This window comes from Pipistrellus kuhlii, unplaced genomic scaffold (genome assembly GCF_014108245.1).
Source record: "Pipistrellus kuhlii isolate mPipKuh1 unplaced genomic scaffold, mPipKuh1.p scaffold_m20_p_7, whole genome shotgun sequence".
NCBI classification, from domain to species: domain Eukaryota; kingdom Metazoa; phylum Chordata; class Mammalia; order Chiroptera; family Vespertilionidae; genus Pipistrellus; species Pipistrellus kuhlii.
Window position 1 is genome coordinate 11,014,475 of NW_023425573.1, and position 6,489 is coordinate 11,020,963.

The window sequence follows — 6,489 nt, forward strand, 5'->3', positions numbered from 1 at the left end:
AAGAAAAAGAAGCTGGTCGAATGGTACCAGCTAACATTTGCCAAACATCGTGTGTGCACCTCAGAAGTGGGTGCTATTCATTTTTTAAAAATATATATATATTTTATTGATTTTTTTACAAAGAGGAAGGGAGAGGGATAGAGAGTTAGAAACATCGATGAGAGAGAAACATCGACCAGCTGCTTCCTGTACAACCCTTACTGGGGATTTGCCCACAACCAATGTACATGTCCCTGACCGGAATAGAACCTGGAACCTTTCAGTCCGCAGACCAATGCTCTCTATCCGCTGAGCCAAACCGGTTTCGGCTGCGTGCTATTCTTATTCCCATTTTATGGATGAGGAAACTGAGTCCTGGAGAGGTTGAAAGACTTGGCCAAGTCAGCTAGTGAGTGACAGAACGAGGTCTGTTTGCCTCTAAGACCCCAAGCAGGTTAATCGCTGTCTAAATACCGTGTTTCCCCGAAAATAAGACATCCTCCGAAAATAAGACTTACTTACAGGTTTCCTTCTGAGTGAAATATAAGGCATCCCCCCAAAAATAAGGCCCCCTAGGCTAAACATGAGAGATTTGGTCCACTGATTCTGAAAGAAATGGAGTCACAAGAAATTCACCAGGAAATTCAGGAATTGGATTGTTATGACGATGTTCCAGAAGATGATGACATGATTGTCATTGAATAAATAAGTAAATTCTTGATACTGTAGGATTCACAGTTTGTCTGGTTTGTGTTGACAACTACTGTACTACCGTACCATATACAGGTAATAAATTTCCTTTATTTTCATTTAACAATAAGTGTGTACCGTATTCTTCTTCATGGAAAAATAAGACATCCCCTGAAAATAAGACCTAGCGCATCTTTGGGAGCAAAAATTAATATAAGACACTGTCTTATTTCCGGGGAAACAAGGTATTAACACCCAATGATGGTTCTCAACTTGATTCTGGAGATAAAACAGAGTACTTAGAGTAATCCCCAGGCCTTCCACTGTTCTCACCATCATTGTTGCTTAAGCTTACAGCCTCTGCAAGGTGGCTATTTTAATGAGTGGACTTGGGTACAGATGAGGAAACTAAATTCAATGCCCACCATCTGACCAAATGGCAAGGCCAGCAAATAAACCCAAGATGGCCTCCCTTGAGAATTTATGCTCATCCCCCAATCCATACCCAGACCCAGCCTGGCAGACACTGATCAGTCACTGGAGGTGAGAAGGTTAATTCAAGAGAAAACTCTGTTGAAATAGGGTCTTGAAGAGAGAGCTCTCAGGATGTGTCACTCACCACAAAAACAGGAAGAAGCATACCTTGCATCTTGAGCAGGGAGTGACACTACACTATTACTTACTTCCTCAGCAGGAGGAAGAAGATCCAGCTTGCCCGGTAACAGCTCAGCCATTGGGGGAGCCTGCCATAACTCAGCCAATGAAAATCATTATCTTTTGAACATCGGGGCAGAAATAGAATGGTAGGCAACCAGCTAGAATTGTAAGAAATAGTACTCACGCTCTGTTAACCGTGGTTGTTTTGTTCTGATTAAAGGAGGCACATCCTAACCTGGCTGGCAGCTGCCCCCGGACCTGGGGGCTCACCTGGGAATGCAGCCCGCCCCCCCGCCTGGAGCTGCCTATCATCTTGGAAAGATGAACAACTTTGCTGCCGAAACCAGAATCGCCAGCCCTTTGAGAATCCCCAGCACATGCATATGACTAAGCTTTGGAGAACCCCAGCCCATCTGCATATCTGTAAACCACCCACTTTCCCTTTTGCCTGCTTTCCTTTGTATGTCTACCAGTCTAAGCAGTTGGCTTATGGTGGGGTCCACTGCAGACTTTTGTGGACGACCTGCTGCTCTCCCATGCTGCCGGCAATATCGGAGTAACCCCTCACATAGGATTCAACCCTGTCTCTGCTTAATTGGCTCGAGTAGTGTGACAGGCAGCACGGACCCAACATTTGTCTGGTTACACATTCAGTTTCTTTCTATAGACTCCTTTACACCAGCACCCCCACCCTCCCACCCCCACCTCTCTCTCTCTCTCTCTCTCTCTCTCTCTCTCACACACACACACACACACACACACACACAACAGTCTATAAAGAGTGTTCCTCGCCGAAACCAGTTTGGCTCAATGGATAGAGCGTCGGCCTGCAGACTGAAAGGTCCTGGGTTTGATTCTGGTCAAGGGCATGTACCTTGGTTGTGGGCACATCCCCAGTAGGGAGTGTGCAAGAGGCAGCTGATCGATGATTCTCTCATCGATGTTTCTAAATCTTTATCCCTTTCTCTTCCTCTCTGTAAAAAATCAATAAAATATATTAAAAAAAAAAAAAAGCCTCTGTGCTCAGCTTTGATGGGGCAGTTTCAGGGTGGAACCTACAACCTTGGCTTCCTGTCAGCCCCGCCCTATGAGGTTCCTGAGTCTCAGTGTTCCTCGGTGACCTTTGGTACTCGGTGCTTTGGTTCTCGCTGCAAACACCTCTGAGAGAAAGGTTCCCTCGAGTTTCGCCCACTACCAGACAGTCTAGTCTCTCTCCCAGTGAGCCCAGAACTGGGGTTCAGTGCAATTGGAAGTGGGGTTCAGTGCAGTCCAGAGCTTATGTCTCCTTCCTGCTATGGCAATCCAGCGGGACAGTCAACAGTCAGTCATCTGCATGCATTGTGCGCACCTCCAGGACTCTGCCTTTTGCTGCTCCCCTGAGTTTCCGCCTTACAGCCTAGAATCCCTCTGTATGAGCCTGGGACCCAAGGGTCTCGCCCAGAACTGGAGTTCAGTGCAGTTGGAACTGGGGTTCAGCACATTCCAGAGCTTTTATCTCCTTCCTGTTAGGGAACGCCAGCCAGGCACTCAGCCGCCCCTCCTCTCTGGCTCCTTTCTCTCCTCGCGCGCAATGTGTCTCCGTACCTTAGGCTTTTACATCTCCTCTGATTTTCCTTCTGGTTTTCTCTTTCCTTTTAGTTGTAGAATTTCCAATCTGTCAACTTTCCTGTAGCTCTGGATAATGTCCACTTTATATTTTAGTTGTATTTTTTGAAATTGTTGTGTGAGGCTGCAGTTAGGCATTTACCTATGCCGCCATCTTGGTTTCCTTCAGATTTTTCTAATTATAAAAGTACTAGAGGCACGATGCATGAAAATTTGTGCACTCGGGGCTGGGGAGGGGAGGTTCCCTCAGCCTGGCCTGTGCCTTCTCCCAGTCTGGGACCCCTGATCCCCAGGGGATCGGGCCTAAGCTGGCAGTCAGACATCCCTCTAGCAACCTGGGAGCCCTTGGGGGATGTCCAACTGATGGCTTAGGCCCAATCCTCAGGGGAAGCAGGCCTAAGCCGCAGTCGGACATCCTTAGTGCTGACAAGGAAGTGGGAGAGGCTCCTGCCACCACCGCTGTGCTTGCAGCCGTCAGCCTGGCTTGTAGCTGAGTGGAACTCCCCCTGTGGAAGTGCACTGACCACCAAGGGGCAGCTCCTGCATTGAGCATCTGACCTCTGGTGGTCAGTGTGCATCATAGTGATTGGTTGTTCCATCCTTAGGGTTCATTTGCATGTTACCCTTTTATTATGTAGGATTTACACACCTCAGACAATTTTGAAAATGCCAAAAATAACAAGAAATATAAAATTCAGCAGCAACCCCTTTGTCCATAGGCATCATGTTTGTGTATGTGTAAATGTGTATATGTGTAATGGATCATAATGAGAATTAAAATTTTTGTCAACTTTCTCTTTGAATTTTATTCCAGCCTCCTTCACCACTACTTTCTTTAAGGACTAATCCTGAGCAGGGTCCATTCGCCAGCTTCTCTTTTCTCTCCTCATCTGCCTTGGCCCCATTTGCTTGACTGAATCAGAGAACTTTTGAACAGAATTTTCAAATGTTGAATGCTGCCCTCTGGTGGAATTCATTGTGGCCATGTGTTGGAGTCAGGGTGTAAGTTGACAAGGTCCTTGCATTCGAGGGACTAGCAAGGCTGGCCCCCTATCCACACAGTTTTCCCAGACTTGTTTGGACGGCAACTATCAGTAGAATGAGAGCAACCTTTCATGGCTTGCCAAGAAGTCTGTAACTATTTACTGAGATTTGCTATACCAAGAATTTGTCCTTCTGCTCTGTCTTTCCCTTAGAGATCAAGAGGAGCAAAAAATATATTCCTCTTGACAGACCTCCTATTCAGTGCTTTGTGTATAAAAAGCATTGAGCAGTTAATAAACTTGCTGCGGTTGGTCAGTGGCTCCCTGTAGTCCTCCCGACCCCGCTTTCCTGTCTTTCTTTCTTTCTTTTCTCAATTCCCACCTCCCTACCTCAGCCTGGTTCACCTGTCATGCTGGGCCTGGCAATTGGCGCCCCAACAGGCACCTGAGGTCTTAGGAAGCAGACGGCGAGGAACTCCTCCGGATGAAGAGTGCACTCGCTGAGGTAAGGGAGGAGCAATGTATTGATAGTGTTACACCCAGATTTCGTGATCCCCAAGGACCACCAGGGAGCTGAGTCCGATGCAATAGCAGAAAGCCTGTTCCACGTTAGCATGGGCTCTGTCCCACTCACGCCGACATTGGCGTGGCATAAGAGCGCCAGCTTCAACGGGCCAAGGGGTTTTATCAGGTGCGGGTGTCACTGCTTTGGCTGACCCTAATTGGTTGGGCTAGGGTCCCGTTACAAAATGGAGGATGGCTCCGCCCTGCCCCACAATACAAAATGGAGTCAGGAGTTAGCCCCACCCCACCCTGCCCTCTTAATAGTCCGGAATAAAGCATGGGACAAAGTGAAAGTGCCCTGTAGAGGCAAATGTCAAAGTCTATGCGATCACAAAATAATGTCGTTTCTTGTTCAAATTAGAATCTTAGTTTGTGTATGGAATGTATTAAGGGGAACTCCACTGCTGAAACTGCCTCTGGTGCAGAGAAATTTAAAGGTGGCAGGAGAGGGCAGGGCCATCTGCTCTCTCACAAGAAGATTACTTGCAATAAGATTACTTAATACGTTGTTTAAAAATTATTAGAGAACTTACAGGGACATGCAAATCTTGGCTAAATTGGGTGTGAGTTATTACTTCAGAAAACAAAAAAGAAAGAAAAAATTTGAGATCTATCTAACTTTTAAGCATGAAAAGAAATTCAGCCAGATCTGTTGCTGATGCTTCCCCTGAAGTAAGCAGGATGTGGGGGAAGGGAGAGACATGAGACGATCCAATATAGAAGCCCGCTCTCCTAGTATATTAAATTAAAAGTTTTCTTTCTCGCCATGAAAACTTTAGAAATGCATCTGGGATATCTGTACACGTGTAAAGAGAAAGCTGGTGTAAGACAATGTGCACACATCCGATTTCGGATGTTAGATAGGTCTTGAACTGGACTTAACTTTTAACAAGGGCCACAGAAATGAAAAACCCAGAGCTGGTTCTTTTCCCAGAGAAAAACAATGAAAAAGTCTCCTTGAAAAAAATTCAAGCTAATTCCAACAACAGGATTTGCATTTTCATAGTAAAGAGTAGTTTTCAAAATGCCAGTGAACCATATTAAAAAGTTAACTTTTAAGGCCTTTAAGAAAATAAGTAAATTTGTCATAGAATTTACCCAAAGTAAATGCTTTAAAATAATTATAATTGACTCTAAAATCTCAAAGAAATTATTAAATATAGAGAAATAAATAATATATTAATTATAAAGATCTAAGTAGCGTAACTGGCTACATCCTTTGTTGAGGGAGGAAAAGGTAAAGGCCCTTCCCCCAGCAGACAGGTAATATAGTGTCCTGCCAGTAGCCATCTTAAAGAATGTGATAATTTACAGTCGAATAAACCAAACCTAGTTTTCCAGAGCCACTGGCAAATAAAAATTAAAGTTTAAATTTGCCTCATAAAAAACCTAGAGGACAAAATTAAATCTATTAATTGATTATGTGTTGTATTTTTCTTAGAAATATAAAGTGTTATTAATCTAGGACATACTAAATATATTTAACTTGCCAGTTTTAAAAGTTCAAAGCACAAATTAAATTAGGAGAAATTATAGAGTTGTGGTAATTAAATACTTAAAACATAATTACTTATTTTTAAGAAAATAAAATGTTGCCGAAACTGATTTGGCTCAGTGGATAGGGTGTCAGCCTGCAGACTGAAGGGTCCCGGATTCGATTCCAGTCAGGGGCATGTACCTTGGTTGTGGGCACATCCCCAGTGGGGGGTGTGCAAGAGGCAGCTGATTGATGATTCTCTCTCATCAATGTTTCTAGCTCTCTATCCCTCTCTCTTCCTCTCTGTAAAAAATCAATAAAGTATATATTAAAAAGAAAAGAAAAGAAAAGAAAATGTTGTGTTTTCTCTGATAATTAGAAATTCAAAATATATTAGTTATTGGTCTGATTTTAAAAAGAGGATTAATTCTATGATCCAGTTTAAAAGTAATTGATATTCTTTAAGATAATTTAGTTATACAATCTTTGAAGCATATATATATATATATATATATATATATATATATATATATA